This window comes from Phyllopteryx taeniolatus, chromosome 18 (genome assembly GCF_024500385.1).
Source record: "Phyllopteryx taeniolatus isolate TA_2022b chromosome 18, UOR_Ptae_1.2, whole genome shotgun sequence".
Classification (NCBI taxonomy): domain Eukaryota; kingdom Metazoa; phylum Chordata; class Actinopteri; order Syngnathiformes; family Syngnathidae; genus Phyllopteryx; species Phyllopteryx taeniolatus.
In genome coordinates, this window is record NC_084519.1 from 13,719,573 (window position 1) to 13,737,858 (window position 18,286).

The following is an 18,286-nucleotide window of genomic DNA, read 5'->3' on the forward strand; positions in this document are numbered from 1 at the left end:
CAGTATTTAAACAATAATATAAGGATAGAACAATGAGGATATTGCCTAAAGCTGCGTACACACATACTGTACCAATGTTTAAGATTTTAACCCCACACTACAGGATAATCACTCAGGTTAATCTTTGAGGAAACTGGAGCCTTTACTAAATTTCATCAGAAGGGAGCAAAAAAAAAAAAATGGTGTGTCTACCCCCGCTTTAGGTGAGTGCCACTTAAATTATGCATATGGTCATAAATGTATGCATATCTCATTATGTTGATGAAAAAAAGTCAGCTCATTTTTCACCCTTTTGATTGGCCAAAATGCACTTGAGTAATGACTAATATGCTTACATATATCCCCATTTAATGCGCTGGGAATATGTTTTTCTAGACCCACCTACAATAGGTGAAAATCTGTTATATGGAGTGACCACGTCATTTAAAAATAAATAGTTGAAGTCATCTTTTCCTCCAGTTTAACTTCATTTTCAAACACATTTTCTTGGTGCCTGTTCTCAATCTCACTGGCACAGTTCCTCAAATAAAACATTTGAGATTTGGCAAATCCCCAGATTATCCACCGCAGGTAAGCGCGCACCCTTAATCACTTCCTTGTACGGAATGTTTCCTGTTGCCTCCAAAAAAACCTGAACATCTGAAAATACTCAGCCAAAAGCAAGTTTGGTCGTCTATGGAAGTTGTAAATCATGCAGAATTTGTGGAGAAGCTTTGACAGCGCCGGACTGAGTGGGCGATCAATTCGGGTGTTCTGCCAGCAGCGCGCCGCCCATACCATGATTGATCGATTTTTTATTTGTTTTTTTATAGAGGAGCTGGTTATTTAAAAAAAAGATTAAATTCAAATTGATCAGGCTGTAACAGGGGGCCAGCAAGCTTCTTCCATTTAAGAAACAAGCAACATTCTGTGACAGCAAATGGTAGCGAAAGACGAAATGTATGTAAAAAAGGTTGATTAATTACCCAGGTGACTTTATTTTTGAGTTCGAGTTCACGCCGCGAGAGCACAAGAGGCGACATTCGGCTTAGCTCCCATGCATCAGTCATAGCTGACATTTATGGAGCACAATTAGCTCAGTGTAATGGCCTCTTTTTTTGCCTCTCTCTCTCTCTCTCTCTCCCTTCTCCTCCAAGGGATTGTGTACTCTCCGGAGCGTGGCCCTAAAATAGCACAAGCACATTCGTTTCAATAATAGGCCGCGGTGTCAGCGGAGCGTAAACGATCCGCTAAAGAAGTCAACGTCTCTACCAGGGAACGCTCGGATGCAGCGTGCTAGTTCCAACGGCCACTTTTTCTCCCAAGTGTAAACATGGCGTCTGTTGATTATGGAAGAGATGAACTTTGGGCTAATCTGAGATGTCGGTTAATATGTCGTATGTGGTTAACCAAGAGGTGGCCCAAGTATGGCCTGTGAGCCATATAAGGCCTGCTTCGTTCTATACTGTGGCCCAGCTAGCATTAACATGATCAAGAGACCATCATAAGGGGGAGTTTCCAATTTAAAAAAAATATATATCCCTTTGTCATATTTGTTAAAGCAGTCATTGTGACTTGACAGTAGTACATGATAAATATGAGCTGTGAAAAAAAAAATCTGCTTTCTCTAGTCCCATCTTGTGTCTCTAATTTGACATACAAGAAACCACTGTGCCTGAGGAAAACAACCAATCAGAGAAGGAAGGTGTGACTTACGAGGTGTTACTCATTTGTCGCATACTCGCGGGCAAACCCCCAATGGCTTCATGCCAGTAACAATCACCTTGTTACTGGTCTGGTGCTGGTCTGGTGGTTAGCGGGTACCCTTATTAAATACAAAATGAGCTGCTGAAAAGTGCTGGCGACTTAAATGTGTCGGCGGACTTCATGTATCTCTATGCCCTCCAACGATCGTGCGTTTCCACACCCCCCAAAAATACTGTCAAGCCATAATGACTGTTTGACCAAATATAACAAAAAGTGATTGCTTTTTGATTGCAAAGCCCCCTTTAATATTTGTTGCATTACTATAGCTGTTTTTCCTCAAATGTATTAATATTGATGGATTTATTTATTTTATTTATTTTTGTATCTACTTTCTCATTAAATAATTCCTCAATTCATTTACTGTAAATATTAATTGAAAAGAACAAATAGAGACTTTATGGACACTCTGTAAACATTGAAGTATTTTTTATTTTATGAAATAATTTGTAAACTAATTAGGATTCTTTCTTAAAATCAACAATTTTAATTTTGTATTATAACCATTACTCATAGAACTTTTTATTTATTTATTTATTTATGTATTTATTTGATACCTGATCTATGTATGACCCCCACCCATCTGTCCATTTTGAAAATCAAATGTGGCCCTTGAGCAGACGTTTGCCCACCCCTGGTTTAACCTCACAACGACTGACCACATGCTTTGTGTTGTATCGCGCGTTCTTTGTTTGGCAACCTGCTTTTGTGCAGTGAGCGGACACCTGAATGATTTCAGTGTGTGTTTGTGTGTGTGTGTGTGTGTGTGTGTGTGCGCTCCTGTGTGTGTGCGTGTACATAAAGAAAAACAATGACATGTTCAAATCTAACGAGAAATAAATGGCAAAAGGGCCTTTCTCGAAAAAAGCTGCACGTGTGTTTCTCGGTGGTTCCACGCAACTCAGTCATTGGGATGCATGCGCTGTTCTTCGAGCGACGGCGAGCAATGACTCACCGAGCGTGGGTGGGTTCGCTCAGCACACACGCACAAGCGCACGCACTCAAACACACACACACAAGCAGCTTTCGCCGTGTGTACATACAGGCAAGCGAACAACAATTCCCTCCGGAACCGATGACGATGAAGACGATTATCAGGTATGCATGCAGTGGGTGGGAGGAGGAGGTCCCATTCTGGAATTGATGGGGGGGGGTGAGGGGGTATAAATGGGGGGTGTGCAGTGAGTCACCCACCGGCGCGTTTGTCGGAGGTGCTCGTCATCCAGATTGTGAATTCCCGCGGACAAGACACAAAGCAAATTTGTGCACAATCTGATTTACATCATGGTCATGTCTTTGTTTGATTTTCGATATTTAAGCAAGAATGCGGCTGAATTTGGATGCAGAGTCAGACACAAGAAGACAAAGTTAGATCGGGCCAAAGTTAGCCGATCTTCAACCAATCTCCTTAAAACTGTCAGGCACTGTCGTCCCATATCAAAGGAAGAACTCTGTTGATCTGGAATGATATGATCCCCGATGATTTTGAATAATATCTAGCACAAGACGACAAGGTAGCTAGGGTCTAAGGTTGAATATACAGCATTAGCCGATGCTCCAGCGATTGTCTTTCAACTCTTAGCGACTGATTTACTAAGCTCTCAAATCATGGGCGCTAAATTGCATGTTCACTCCACCAAATTACACATGCTGATATAATGAGATTGTGGCGCTATTGGCAACAGGTGTAAAAGTGGTGGGGCCTTCCCAATTTAAAAATCTGGGTTTTGCGATTTTAGGAGGAACTAATAGAAAATTTGGGAGAGCGCTACAAGTGCAAAATGAAGTTTGAAGTGATGGAATTGGAATTGGAATTAGTGGAAAACTCACTCTTGGTATTTGCCCGACGAAGCTTGCGGTATGTAAACTCCTAATCTGAGGGTGGAACAAGTTGCATATGGGTGCAGTCTATCTTTCCGTTTTTAGGGAAGCCGGCAACTACTAAAATGAGGCGTTTTGTTTGCCAGATCAAGGTAGACAAAGGTAGTGAGTCCAAAAAGTATAAATAAGTTATCCGATGTCAAACCATTCTATTTAAAACCATAAGGGAATGATGTCCCTTTATGGTATGAATGCTGTTGCTTTTGAACATCCAACACAAGATGACAACGGTAGCTAGCACCAAAGTCTGAACAGGTCACCAGATCCTCCAGCAACCGTCTTCAAACTCTTGGAACTTATTGTTCCATGTCAAAGTATGAACTCAGTTGATTTAGAATGATACTATCGATGCAGGCTCTGGGTAAAACCTCAAATAGTACACGCTAAATGTGTTACCGCCACCCCACAGGTTTTTCTCAATGCATTTTTTTTAAACCTGTGTTTTGCGAGCGTGTACAAAAAGATCACCTTGGACAGATATAGCGTGTACTGGATCACCTTGGACAGATAAGTGGCGGCTGAACAACGCTGGCTGACCTTCCGCCGAGATTGCGGTCGATGAACGGAAGACGTCACTGTGACTGTTTGGCGTTTGAATCAAAGGAAGACATGAGCGCTAACAATGAGCGAGTGGTGGGGGGGCGAGACCTTTAGAACGGTGTAGAGGATTGTGGGGGGGCGACCAACTCCTGAAGTGAGCGGCTTTGGTTGTAAATAGCGGGGGCGCGAGTGAGAAACAACAATGAGGAAGAAGAAAGCTTTCAGAGTGAGCCGTCCAAAAAGGAGGGACAAACCTGCTGCAAGCCAAGGTCACCTGACTTGATTAACGGCCTCACGTTGTCGCCTTTAATTGACTCTCAATTATCTTCTACCGCCAATGGCCATCCAGCCTTTGTAGAAGCTCTGTTGACATCCCTGAGGCGACGCGAGGCTAACACTCCAGCGGCGATGGATCAATCCTGCTTCTCGCTATTTGAGAAAGGCCAATTGTCGTAGAGCCCCACTGATGTAAGTCCACGCAGGGCCGACGTTTCCACGCACACTTCAGCCTCAGACGAAAGAAAACACTTTGGCTGATTGACCCTGCAAGTCCAAGTGCCCACTTTCGATTTGAAGCCAATGTCGGTTCCCATCTACATTACTAGTGACACATTATTTGATATGGCCGTGTGTACACTGATGGGTACAAACGTTGAAATTGCATATAAATGACACAAACGACAAACAGTAATACATAAATAATACAAATAATAAAGGTTTAGTTGGCTCGGGCTGACTCTTCCCCCCATTGATTTAAAAGAGGGTAACCTCCAGATTATTCTACTGGCCCCAGGTTCAATAAAGAGGGCCAACCCGGAGAACATGCAAACTCAACATAGGAAGGCCAGAGGCGAGATTCGAACCCCAAACCGGAGAACTGTGAGGCAGACGTAGAAACCACTGGCTTGCCCTGCCGCCTATCAAAACAACAATGCTGAAATGGCCAAACAACCTTGGACTTTTCAACTTCGTAATCAAAATCCTAATCGTGATCATGAAAAAACTTTGACTTACCAGGTTAGAAAAGAAGATGTCGTCAAGACCGGCTGAAGAAACCAAACATTACGTTGCCTGTAACGACCGGCATGTGGACCTAAAGCAGACCAAAAAGAGACCAGAACTTTAGAATAATATAATGGCAAGAACTGAATCTTCTAACCTGTTGGGTCACATTTTGGCGTCAGTCAGACCTGAGGTGGACCGAACAAAGAAGAACGTGACCACGTGACACGAGCTAAACATCCTGGGAGAAGCGGGATAGGCAGGAATGTGCACAGACTGTTCTTCCCAACAACAACAACATCATCATCATCATCACAAGCAGCAGCAGAGCATGACTGACTATTAGCTTACATGAATATTCCTTGGGAGTGTTATCATTTCCCCTTTCAACTTTTTTTCCGTCCCGCCCATTTCCAACTCTCTGCTCTCATTTTCTCCCAGCCATGCTCTGATCTCCCTCCCGCCTGTTTTATCTTCCTCTCTCTCTCTGTTTCTCTCTCTTTTACGGAATTTGGTAACGAGCAGATCCTATTTCAAATCAAGCGATCTCGCCACAAGAAAGACTTGAAAAACATGACACACAAGAGCATGCGGGAACTTGGAAAAACACATTAGACACATTAATCAGAATGAGACGCGCTAACAAATAAAAACAACAGACATAACGAGGCTTTCCTGTATTTACTTCTTTTAAAGGGGACAAATATGAAAACTGTACATTTGAATGGCTTGTACAGTAATCCTGCACCATAATTCCCAAATTCAATTAGAATCTCTGCGTTTTTTTCTTTGTAACTTCTTCCCAACGAATTGTGGTTTTGTGCTGTTTCTGAAACGGCCTAAGATGCCACAAGACGGTGCGAAAACCCTCTCGAAATAGGGGAGTAGTACAGTAATTGGTCTCAAGGAAGTATGTAGAAGTGATGCTCTACATTATGGCTGAGTTTTTGAGACTCATAGAGTAGGCACAGTTTAGCCTGGGTTGTTAGCGGAAGTCTTTGCTGCGTGTGGATGTGCATGGCCACTTGTGGCGAGTTTCTCTCAACTCATGTCTTTAAGCTATTCATTTTTATGGGGAATGTAAGATGAGTTTGAAATGATGTTAAAGTGATTTGGGATCATTATGATATATTTACCATTTAAATTATTAAATAAATAATTATCAATTATTGATTTTTTTTTCAATACATCTTTAATGAGACACACTTTACTTGAGAGGACATTGAGAGCAGCTGCATACTAACTAAATTAACTTCTCACTAATTGTCTTAGACCGGCATGGTGGAGGACTGGTTAGCACATCTGCCTCACAGTTCTGGGGACCGGGGTCCAAATCCCGGCCCCGCCTGTGTGGAGTTTGCATGTTCTCCCCGTGCCAGGGTGGGTTTTCTCCGGGCACTCCAGTTTGCTCCCACATCCCAAAAGCATGCGTGGTAGGTTGATTGAAGACTCTAAATTGCCCGTAGGTGTGAATGTTCCCTGCGATTGGCTGCCGACCAGTTCAGGGTGTACCCCGCCTCCCGCTCGAAGATAGCTGGGATAGGCTCCAGCAGCCCGCAGCCCTCATGAGGAGAAGCGGTAAAGAAAATTGTCTCAGCCATGCTGGCTTCAGTTCGTGGTAGATTCCCAAATAATATTTCAAGAAACTGGGAAAACCACGGTGCTTTAAATGCATCAGTCGCAACGCGATGCATGAACAAAAGAACAGCGAGAGAGAAGAAACAAATCTTTCCTCACCCCACTGTCGATGAGCAGCTCGGCACTAGTTGCAGGAAAACGGAGCGCTGTGCCAAATTGGAGACTGTGGAGCAGAATACTCCAGCATCCAGAGCTAAGCTAACGTAAACCTGCGTTTATTTTTGTCCTTCCTAGCCGTGTATCATCGAATGTTACGACACGACAGTAGTTTACGTCACCCGTATGATACTGGCTCGGCTCACTTGGAACCACAACCTGATAGCATCTACATTTGTGAGGGGAAATGCATTAATATCAAGTAGGTAGCGTTCCCTAAAACAAATGCCCAAAACAAAAGAGTGTTGCTGCTGTGTCCTGTTCTAGGGTTCTAGATGGCATTGCGTGCCTATGGCACGCAATGCCCTGGTCCGCGCAGCGTAAAAATCAGACGGATTTCAGCCAGCTTTGAGCGTTCCATTCCCCAGGACCCCTTAACGCACTTTCTCTCACACTCACACACACACACACACTCACACACACCCGGGGCATTGCCGCCACAATCAGATGCTTCAGATGGAATTTCAATTGTTGGTGAAAAGGCCAACAGCACTCTGGCAGGCACCAAGACACATTGGAAAGAGAGAGAGAGCGAGAGAGAGAGACAGACAGACAAAGAGACAGACAGACAGAGCATTGTTTGGAAGATGAAGAAAGGGAAAATCGTTTTGTTTTTTTCTTGGGGGGGGTGCTTGCTTTTGTGCCCCAAAGTGGTTGATCCTAAACAAAAAGGAGCTCTCAATGACAAATACAAGCCAGCGAACAAGACAAACTAATGAGTCCATTAGTGAAAAGCTTCATCCCCAGACTACATTATAATACTTTTTTTTGATTTACAACACACAAAGTGCTACAAAAGTACCAAGATACCATAAACAATGTAGACTAAAAGTGTAACCATTGTGTACCGTGTGACCTCCACTTACACTTGATCATTAGAAGGAAGCTTCCTCTCTTAAATCTCAGTGGAAGCATAATTGGTGTTGTAACCGTCTTCCTTTCCCTTTCTATTCTGTAGCACGAAGCATGACGTCGGGGAAACAAAGAAAAAGAAAAAAACGGCTTTAAACCAACTCCTGAGACCCATTTTGAAAAAGAAACAAATCGTGTAATGAAATATACCACAAATGAAATACTGCGGACGACTGGTTAGCACATCTGCCTCACAGTTCTGAGGACCCGGGTTCAATCCCCGGCCCCGCCTGTGTGGAGTTTGCATGTTCTCCCCGTGCCTGCGTGGGTTTTCTCCGGGCACTCCGGTTTCCTCCCACATCCCAAAAACATGCGTGGTAGGTTGATGGAAGACTCAAATTTGCCCGTAGGTGTGAATGTGTGCACAAATGGTTGTTTATTTATATGTCCTTGCGATTGGCTGGCGACCCGTTTGGGGTGTACCCCGCCTCTCGCCCGAAGATAGCCGGGATAGGCTCCAGCACACCTGCGACCCTTGTGAGGATAAAGCGGTACAGAAAATGGATGGATGGATGAAAATACTCAGCAAGGTAAACTTGAACAAACACAGTCTCACGTTGTTTCTAAGTTCAAGTGTATTTTAATTATTTGAAGTGTGTTTCAAGCATGTGCAAGGAGTTTTTAGATGTTGTCTTTGGCACTTTTTCACCGATTGCAGCTTGGTCTGGAACCTATCACCCGATAAATACTTTGTCGACCAAAACTACCGACATCATTTTCCTTCAAATAAACACCGGGTAATTGCTACGCAGTTGAGGGAGGAAAAAAAAAAAACGGTGCACAATTTAAGAAAAAAACTGTACAATAATTTTAATACTGTCCCATGAGGAACTACATACATACGGTTCAAAACCTGACGAGCTAAACCGATGCGAAGAGTCTACAATTGGCATTTTTAGCACATTTAATTGAGTAAAAAAGTTACTCGGACAGAAGATGATCTCATTTTAATCTATTTGAAAACACACACGTACACACACACACACACACAGGGATCATGTTCAGGCTGAGGAACGAGAAGCGCAGCAAACAAGTCTGTTCAAATCAAAAGCAAAGAAAAAAAAAAGGTGTGTGTGTTACATTAATATAGAGTGTGTAAGCGGGGGTGGGGGACGCTCAAGGAGCAAGGACCACAGAAAAGCAAACAGTGATGGAAGAGTGTTTCCAGATTACATTGGAAAGTTAGTCTGACCCCCTGTCACATCGCATGCGCACACACACACACACACACACACACACACACAGAGACACACACACTGCTTTGTTAGCTTCAAAGTAAAAATTCCACGCCAAAACTGATGTTCTCACAACACGGCGATGGACAGTTTGTTTGAGTAAATATCCACCGATTTTTGACCGAGGCCCAGTTTGTGCGGTCTCGATACTGCAGCAGTGACTCTATCTAGTACAGTACCGGAAGTCTAGTACAGCATAGTTTAGTGCGGTATACCTTAGCTTCTATATAACTTCAACACTACTTACAGCTTTAAAAAAAAAGTTAACAGTTAGCTGTAAAATAAATATATTTAAGAGAAGTAACTACTGTCGATGATCAAACGTGTAGAAAACTTTCCATATAATGAGTAGCACTTTTTGGGACTAGTTCTATTGTTATTCTTACCACTTTCTTGCGAAAGGACATAAAAGCAAATAAGACAAATAAACAAAAGAAAAAAAAGAAAATGATGCTTAACCATTTTATCTATTTTCGTTTGGGACTTTTCTAACCCCAAAATGACTCGAGACATTATCGTCACCATATAAACAGACTACTGATGTTGCACTTAGATAAAAAGAAAAATAATATTTATCTTGCACTTTCCTACAAAAGAGACAAAATTTTTGATGTTGCACTTCCTAAAAAAATAAATATTAAAATATTTATGTTGCACTTTCCTATAAAGAAGACAATCTGTCGATGTTGTACATTCTCAATAGTAAATGATTCAAGCTGTTTTATGCTTTATTATAGTTCAATTTTAGTGAACATCAATGTGTCGATTTGAGAATCTCATTCACGGGAGGTTTTCGGTTTACGAGGGACGTCTTGTTGGGGAGGGGGGACCACCTGTTGAACGGAGCAACGACTGCGCACACAGGGCTCCTTCTGACGAGCCTCCAATTAATGTTTCATGAAGAAAGCCACCCCATTGGCGCTAAATGGGGCCGCATATTGGCGGCGAAGGTGCCATCCTGCAGAGAACGGTGGTGTGAAACACCTTCTGCGGGTGTAAATTGACCGCTCGCTGTCGCCGGTGACGCCCCCGGAGAGTTTTTTTGGTGATGAGCTCGTTTTTCATCCTAGCTCCATGCACTCAGCACTTTTCCTAAATGGCCTGCGCGCACTGCAGGGCGCACACTGTAATTGAAAGGGATCCCGCCAAGAGCTGAAAGTAAAAGGTCGACTGGGTTGAAGCTTCGAGACGATGATGCCCCCCCCCCCCCCCCCCCCCCATATTCAGGTAAAGAGCCGTCATGTTGCCCCTTAATGAAGCCACTCTCTGCAGCAGCAGCAGCAGCGGCTCCTGGGACCATTTCTAGCATTCTCCTATAATTAACACCTTAGCTGATCAAGCGCCGCTACCGCCGTGCAACTGCTAATTTGGCCCTAATGCAGTCGCATGGCTAACCACATTTTTACGCCGTTCCCATCAAAGCGATACTTGTGCTTTTGGTAATTGAAACAAATGATACATGGAAAAGCTTTTCCCCTACCTCACGCGGGCCAAATTGTTGTTGTTTTTAATGATCTCATTTGTTTGTTTGCCTTTGTGTAAATTGAGAATCTGAGAACATCGGGAGTGAGTGGGTAACAGGGCTTGGATACATTTGAAGCCATATGCAATTATGTTTATTGCCAAAAAGGACTGAATTCGTGACTGCAGCCATGGAGTTGATTTTGTGCTTGTTGTCAGACTCAGTGGCGGGAGGTGCATTTGACGCCTGGGCCTTCGGCATCGTCTCCACCTCGTAACACTGCTACTGTCACGTTGCAAGTACAGAAACCATCTAAACTAAACAAAAACACAGCATAACAGAACGAAATTCTGCAAAACAAATATAACATCCGTAGTGCACGCCACAAGATGATTTGTGCGACTTATCGTTCATTGATTTCGCTGACATTCACTCCGCCGCTAATTATCGCCGTCACACTTGACATTTCCGCAAGGTGCCGCATCGTATTGATTAGAAGCGTTTGCAGGGAGGAGGCTTGACTGCAACAATCTCTTTTCTACTAATTGCAAATGTGATGAGCGTCAAGGCGCGGCCACGGCTCCGTTATGATTCACGGCATTTGATTTTGGGATGACATCATGGAATCTGGGACCGTAGGAAGTACAGTGAACAGTTTGCGGTTCACCATTGACAAATTCACCAATTTACGTTTTCACGGAATAACTCGCCGTTTCAAAGCTAGATGCGATTGTTTTGTGCTCTTTCTGTAACGCCGGCGCTTCTTTCCCTCCCAGGCTTTCCAGTTTGCCTTGTGCTCCCGCTAATGGAGGCTAACAGTGCGAGAGCGTGTGCTATGGAGAATCGTGCTGTATCGAGGCAACCTCCCACCACCTATAAAAATATAAAACGATACATTTATATAGACTGGCGTGTTTTTGTCTTCAAGGATCGCTGCATTTCACACGATTGTGCCTGTGTGCATTCACACACGCACAATCTTGACCTTGGTGTGTTTCATTACAAATCGGGCCTCGGTGGTAGCGGGCCTCTTGACCTGCATCTCCCGACCTTCACGCTGGCGAATGCTGAGACCCCGCGATGGAGAATTGATGCACAGTGCGGGATTAGATAGAAAGTATGTTTTGGGAAGGGAATTGCTTCCCTGCTTGTTGTTTCGGTACATGATTTTTTTTTTTTTCTCGGGGTTCCTTACACATGACACAGAGGCGTATGGAACATATGAGGTATGGGAAGACTAAATTCCTTGCATCCTTGATATAATAGATGACTTTTTCGGAGGATAGGTCCCGCCCCCCAAAAAAAAAAAATCAGTGAATAGGAACACTTTAAATTAATTAATGTATTGTTATCAATTTACATATTATTATCTTTGTATCAGTCTAGCAAACAAAAAAGACAAAAGAAAAAGAAGAGCCCGTGAATGCTTTGACGCACGTTGGCCTGCACAACTGTGGTTCAGCGTTTTGGTTTTTCACATTAGTAGTGGGAATGGTCGCCCCGCTCTCAATATCCATGCAATAATTTAGTTCTCTACCGCGGAACCGCATGATAAATATGAAACGCCTTCACGCCCAGGTGTCGACACGGAGCCCCTGACCCATCGCTCGTACCAGCTTTTGTAGCAGCGGCCGTCGTTTCCCTTGACAGGAAGCTTGACGAAATACGCCGGCCGGACGCAGAAAGCTGAGTGACACGCATACGTCATGTCTGCCATGCCACGGGTCACAAGCTGACAGCGGCGACAGGTTTAGAACGTGCTCTATAATTTATGTGAATGAGAAGTTGAAATCTAAAACCTTAGACAAGGTGGACGAGAACAACTATGCACTTGCACGCAACATCAGAATTGAATAGAATAACATTAGCTTCATACGTTTCATTTTCTCTGTAGGAAATACAGTGGTGCCTTGAGATACAATGGCCTGACTGACCAGCTTTTTTGAGATACGAGCTGTCGCTGGGCCGCTTTTTTACTCTGACTTGTGAGCCAATTTAGCTTTCTGTCAAACTAAACATAAAACAAAGACAATTGCACATAGTGCTTTCAAAATAACCACAAAGATTAGCCTTTAATTTTGTTAGCTGAATGCTAACACATAATGGGAAATGCCATAAACGGGTAACGAATAGCAACTATGTGGACGGCGTTTTTAACCCTTTAAGCAACATGTATTTGAACACAAACGGTGGAGCAACACATGTAAACAGATAATACAGCAGTACTGACAGGCATATATTCTTTATCCTCCACAAAGAATGATGAACATTGGTGTAGGTTACTGAGGACTGACCCGTCTTATTGTATATCCGTATGCCCGTATTATACTGCCCACGGTGCAAGCACTACCTATAGAAAATGGATGAATCTATAGGATCGCATTAGTAATGAGGGGTCTCAGATGCATAATGTATATACTATAATAGCGTAGGAATTAGTCACCTCGGAAAGCTTTACGCTAAAGATGAGGTTTGGGGTGGGTAGGTGGGGCGGGACTCTGCAGCATTCCGGACCCAACCGATCTTCCCACACATCATCCAGGCAACGACAAGGCACACGAGGCAAACGTGCGCCACCTCTTAATGACCCATAAGAGCATTAAATACGTCACGTCATAGCTGCTACCTGGCAGACACTGAAGGGAAGTGATTTTTTTTTCCCCCCTGACTTGGAACAGTAAATAATAATAATTCCTCCCAGCTGGATGGTAGATTAAACCGATATTTCAGCGGAAAAGCCCTAAAAGTGACATGATGACTGCAGGCATTGGATGGATCACACAGCGTCCTTTATCATGATGTCTCATTTTGTGTCACACTTTCACATCAATTATTCACCGATACGCTTGCTCATGTTAGTGGGATACATTTGGCACATTCACGTTCTTCTCATTTGAGGTGATAAACTGCTGTCAAAACGGATGAATTCCATATAAAAACTATTGCGTTCCACCGTCACAGACAGCATTTGATTCATGAAGACAGGAAGTAACCTTAATTCTCACCATAATCCTAACTGCACCGCATGCTAACACTAACCTAACCCTATCATCCTCACATTAACCCTACCTCGGTCCTAAACTTTTTCTAAACCCTAAACCTAAATCCAAACACTTAGCCTAAGCCTAAATCTAACCGCAACGTTATTCCCCTCACGTTTCTCCTGACACTAAGCTTAATTAGAGGCCAGCAGCCATTTTCACAGGCCTTTGAAATGCAGAGTGGAAATGAATTATGTCATGGGCGATATGACATGACTCCTTCTTGTGACGCTTTCAGAGGCTCCTAAATTGCATCAGTGAATAGACGATATGTGGCAATAATTTTTGTTCCTGGCATTTCCAAACTGTTAACGCAAGCGGAAAAACTTCTCACCGCCACCTCCCATTTTGCCTACGCTACGCTGGCATCGCTTTGCGCGCGCCGCCTTTCAGACGCAGTATTTAAAGACGCAAAATCAGCCGTCGCAATTCGTCTCAGCCTTGATAAATCATATGAAGCATGCTAGATTAATATACTTGAACGCGTCGCATGAAAAGCAATTTTGCAAGTTTAGCAGACGCAATCCCGGGTGCGCTCGGTTCGCAGATCGGCTTCTAAGCGTTTATCTGTTTGCGATCAATTGCAATCGAAGGAGACGATACTTACTATTGTATATAATGTACATTATTATTGCTGCTGGACATAAACTACAGAAATATCAAACAATTTTGGTTTAATTAATGACTTTTGGCAATAAATGTCCTGGAATTACATCCAAGCTTCAGTGCAACGCAGGGAGACGGCATCATTATTCACCCTGCAAACCCTCCTCCTATACCCCAACTCTTCTTTCACCAGAGTCTTGAAATCCTGGTTTCGAGCCGATGGAGGGAGGAAAAAAACACTTTATCCACTGGCTCAAGCTGTCAGAAGCAATTGTTGCCTCAGCTTTCTTATCAGGCTGGAGATCCACAAGCTGATTGAAAGTGCACTCTCACGACGGGCTGGCTGGCGTGTCGCATTGACCTCGCTTGAATCGTCCAAAATTGTGCACCCGGGAATTCTTTGTATGAAACCTGCAAGCCTCTACATTTGGACACGTTCGTGCTGTTTTTTGTTTGTTTTGTTTGTTTTTTTAATATAAACTAACGTCTGTGGGTCTCCATTTTGTAATTCAAATAGCCAATTGGGCGTGGCCTGACTGTCATTATGAAGCCCCAGGCAGTCTGCCTAGCAACAAATGACAAATCACACGATGAGGGGGAAAATTCAGCAATTCTGTTATTTATTTATTTGGGGAGGCGGGGATTTTGTTTCACGTGTGCCATTTTATAATGAAACGCACATTACTTTTTGTTGTGTGTCCCAGTTAAATATTTTACAAGCCATTTGAAAAAGGTAGCAAGCTATTCTATTAATGAAAGGAAATTATAGTTGAAAAAAATATTCAACCTTATACTATTCGCTGGTTAATTAAATTAAATGTCATTTCATTAATATTACAACATTACTGTCAGAGCTTGATTAAAAAAAAAAAAAAAAACTTGGGTGAAACATTAACACACTTTTAGATATTTTGTCACCGTCCCCAGTTAGTCAGTCGGTAGGCAGGCATGATTTTATTCGGATCTTATCTGTGTGCGCAGTTCATAAAAGGCCTTCATTGTGTATAACTGGTAAACATTTTGACAGTACATTAAAAATAAATCAGCCAACCTTTGACATTTTCTCCCCCACATCTCGGGGGCATTTTGGCTTTGTCTTGCGATCTCCTGGCCTCTGCTAGCTCAGTGACAACCTGTAGCCGGCAACTTGAGAGAACACTTTTTAAGTAAAGATTTGAAGATTTCTGTGCAATATACTCTCAGTGCAAAAACTTTTCAAGGTGCACAGTGGCATGTAGGAGGACAGCCAGAAGCACTTTGGGGAAGCAGTGGCCAAAAAGCCTCCAGGCTTAGACGAACAGAACAGAACCCACCATGTTGTGAGGTCAGGTCAGCTTGACGATATTGACTTCCCACAGGTACTCCGCTGCACCACTCCCTATTTGTCTGCCCTGTGGACATACAAATAATCATCATCATCCTAATAATAAAAAGAATGCATTTTTCATTTCCATGTTGCGCTGCTTGTGGGCCTTTGAAAATTATGCACACACTGTTGCTGTTTAAAGAGTCATGCAAATCATTTCATTGTTGATGCATGCAGCTTGTTATGCCTGCTGGATGTTTAATTCATAAAGGAGCTATTGAATTATCGCGTGTATTCTTACCCCTGAGCAGTTCTTTATACGAAAGCGGCTGTGGGCCAGTCGTAAAGACTAATAAAAGTGTGAGTGAAAATACCACACGCATGCATTAAGGAATGTGGGTGTAGGTGTGTGTGTGTGTGTGTGTGTGTGTGCAACCTTGCCTCTTCATACGGTGTTAATTGATGTTTTGTCTCCACCAGTCACGTTTCTGTTTCATCTTCTTCCTCTGGTATTATTATTTTGACCTCGCGTTGCCTCATGTGCCTTCCAGTCTTCAAACACACACACACACACACACATACGCACACCTACACACATACATACATACACAGTTCACTAGTGTATTCTCGAAAAAGAAACAGAAAGTTCCGTCTGCACAATATTTATCTGGATGCTTGCTTCCTTGCATAGCAATTTGGAATCCAATAAAGAAATCGATAATTGATCCAGAAATCTTATCACGTTTCTATGATTAAACATGATGCATCCCCCCCCTTCCCCCACCGCCGTCGGCCGGACGCCATTATTCTCTGCTGAGACTGTTACACTCCATTTTCTTCTTTGACTGTGTTAGCCAACTATTTCCTGTCTTTCCCAAAAGATGAATCCCCATAGCCTTGTCAAAAAAACGTGTTTTATTTGTTGCTGTGGTTACCTTTTTGCACCCGTTCTCTCCACATAAAATTTTTAAAGGGAAGTGTCCTGGATGGCAATAATAGCGTATACATGGCTGGGTGTGATTGTGAGCTTCCCAACGCTTCCCCTCCATGATGATTCCATCTCCCTGAAGAAATGACCGCGAGGAGATGAAGGCCAAGGAAAGACAGAGAGGATGGCGGGGAATAAAGGGAGATAAGATAGAAGATTGTGTGTGTCTAAAGGAAGAAAAGGGGGTCACCTTATCAGCCCCCCGACACTCCGGTTTCCGTAGGGGTTGGAGGGTTGGAGGCGGCTCCCTCGGCGCCTCCTTCATCCTTCGCGCTCAAACAGCTGAAGCTAATCACACCCAGGATCGTGTTAAAGTCCGGCGGCGGGGTTTTTTGCGATATGAAATTGACCAGGTGGGCTCGGGGTGCAGTTTGCAATCGTCCTGTAAAATGATAAAAGGGAGCAGCTGATTCAGTTTGCTGCCAAAATGGGCTGCGGGAGGAAAGAAAGTCAAAAGGGAGACAGTTTTGTGCAGGACCAGGATTTGGGATTGAAGAAAAGACACAGCACAGTGGAGCGAGGTTCAAAACTAGCCAGCCTGTCAATACTGCTGCAAACCCAGCAACAGATGCTTATTGCACACCGTTAATATTCTTTTTATATTTTTATCATTACCATCTGGGCTTCATGCTGCATCGCTGGACCGTGAAAATGTCCTTGTTGTGAATGTGCGTTACGCTGAATCGATTCTGATTCTGAACAGAAAGTCGAGTGTAGGTAAGGTGGTAGGTAGGGAGGTAGGTAGAGTGGTAAGTAGGTTGGTACCTAGGTAGGTGGGTTGCTTAGTAGGTATGGTGGCAGGTAGGTAGGACGATAGGTAGAGTATGTAGATAGTAAGGGAAGTAGGTTGTGTGGTAGCTAAGGTGGTAGGGAGGGAGGTAGATAGGCAGGTAGGGTGGTAGGTAAACAGGGTGGTGGTAGGAAGGGTGCTAAGTAGCTACGGTGGGAGTTAAGGTGGAAAGCTAGGTAGGAAGGCAGGCGGCCAGGTATGTTGGGTGGTGGGTCGGTAGGATGGTAGGCAGGCCAGTAGGTAACTAGGTAGAGCACTAGGTAAGGTGGTAGATAAGTAAGGCAATAGGTACAGTAGGTGAGCTGTAGGTTGCATGGTAGGTAGGTAAGTAGGTTGGATGATATCTCACTACTGTGGTCGGTACAGTGTTGGGTAGAGTGACTGATAAGTAGCTTGGTGGGTGGCAGGTAGGTTGGTAGGTAAGCAGGTAAAGGTAGGGCTGTCGCTAGTTCCATTTACCTGTGCATGCAAGTCATTACACACCGATGAAGAGAGCCTTGATATGGGTAAAGCGGTAGCAAATCATCTAAGAGTGTGAAATCCCAGCGCAAGAGCCAGAGAAAGTGTACGACTTCATTTTCCAGCGGGCCTTAACAAGACAGCTCTTATCGGAGCTCAACAGATCTGCACAAACATTTAATTACGGAGACACGGGTCATAAATTAGCGGTTATCAAGGCCGCGGTTAATGAGCGGCGGCGCTGCAGAAACGGGCTGAAGATGAGCAGACAATGGGCGACCTTTGACGCTCCTCCGAGAAGACAAACGAGCTGAGCGACGGCCAACGCCGGCTCACGCGATGCAGTCGCCCAAACCCTTCGGCTCTCGTTTTCTACTCCCCCGTCCCTTTTTGCGTGTGCAGCAGGTGCGGCAAAAGAACGTGACCTTTAGATGACTCTGGAAAAAAAAAAAAAAAAGCACGCTGCCGAGTATTCCGTCCCGTCGGACACAAAGGAAAAAAAAAAAAGTGTCCACGGTAGCGGCAGC

At 43.8% G+C, this 18,286-nt stretch overlaps 1 long non-coding RNA gene across 4 annotated transcripts in view; it reads right to left on the reverse strand.

Moving 5' to 3' along the window:
• The window catches only part of LOC133468002 (uncharacterized), a 104,230-nt gene extending 88,629 nt beyond the window's left edge, over positions 1–15,601 (reverse strand). Inside the window, exons 1-2 of one of the 4 annotated variants that reach the window (XR_009785356.1) lie at positions 15,530–15,601; positions 5,179–5,257 (exon numbers count right to left, since the gene is read on the reverse strand). This is a non-coding gene — a long non-coding RNA (uncharacterized LOC133468002). Of the gene's footprint in view, positions 1–5,178; positions 5,258–5,354; positions 5,597–6,903; positions 7,025–15,529 lie in introns of those variants that run through there. The other 3 variants (XR_009785357.1, XR_009785355.1, XR_009785354.1) reach the window with 3 other exon arrangements.
• Between the last annotated feature and the right edge of the window lie 2,685 nt (positions 15,602–18,286).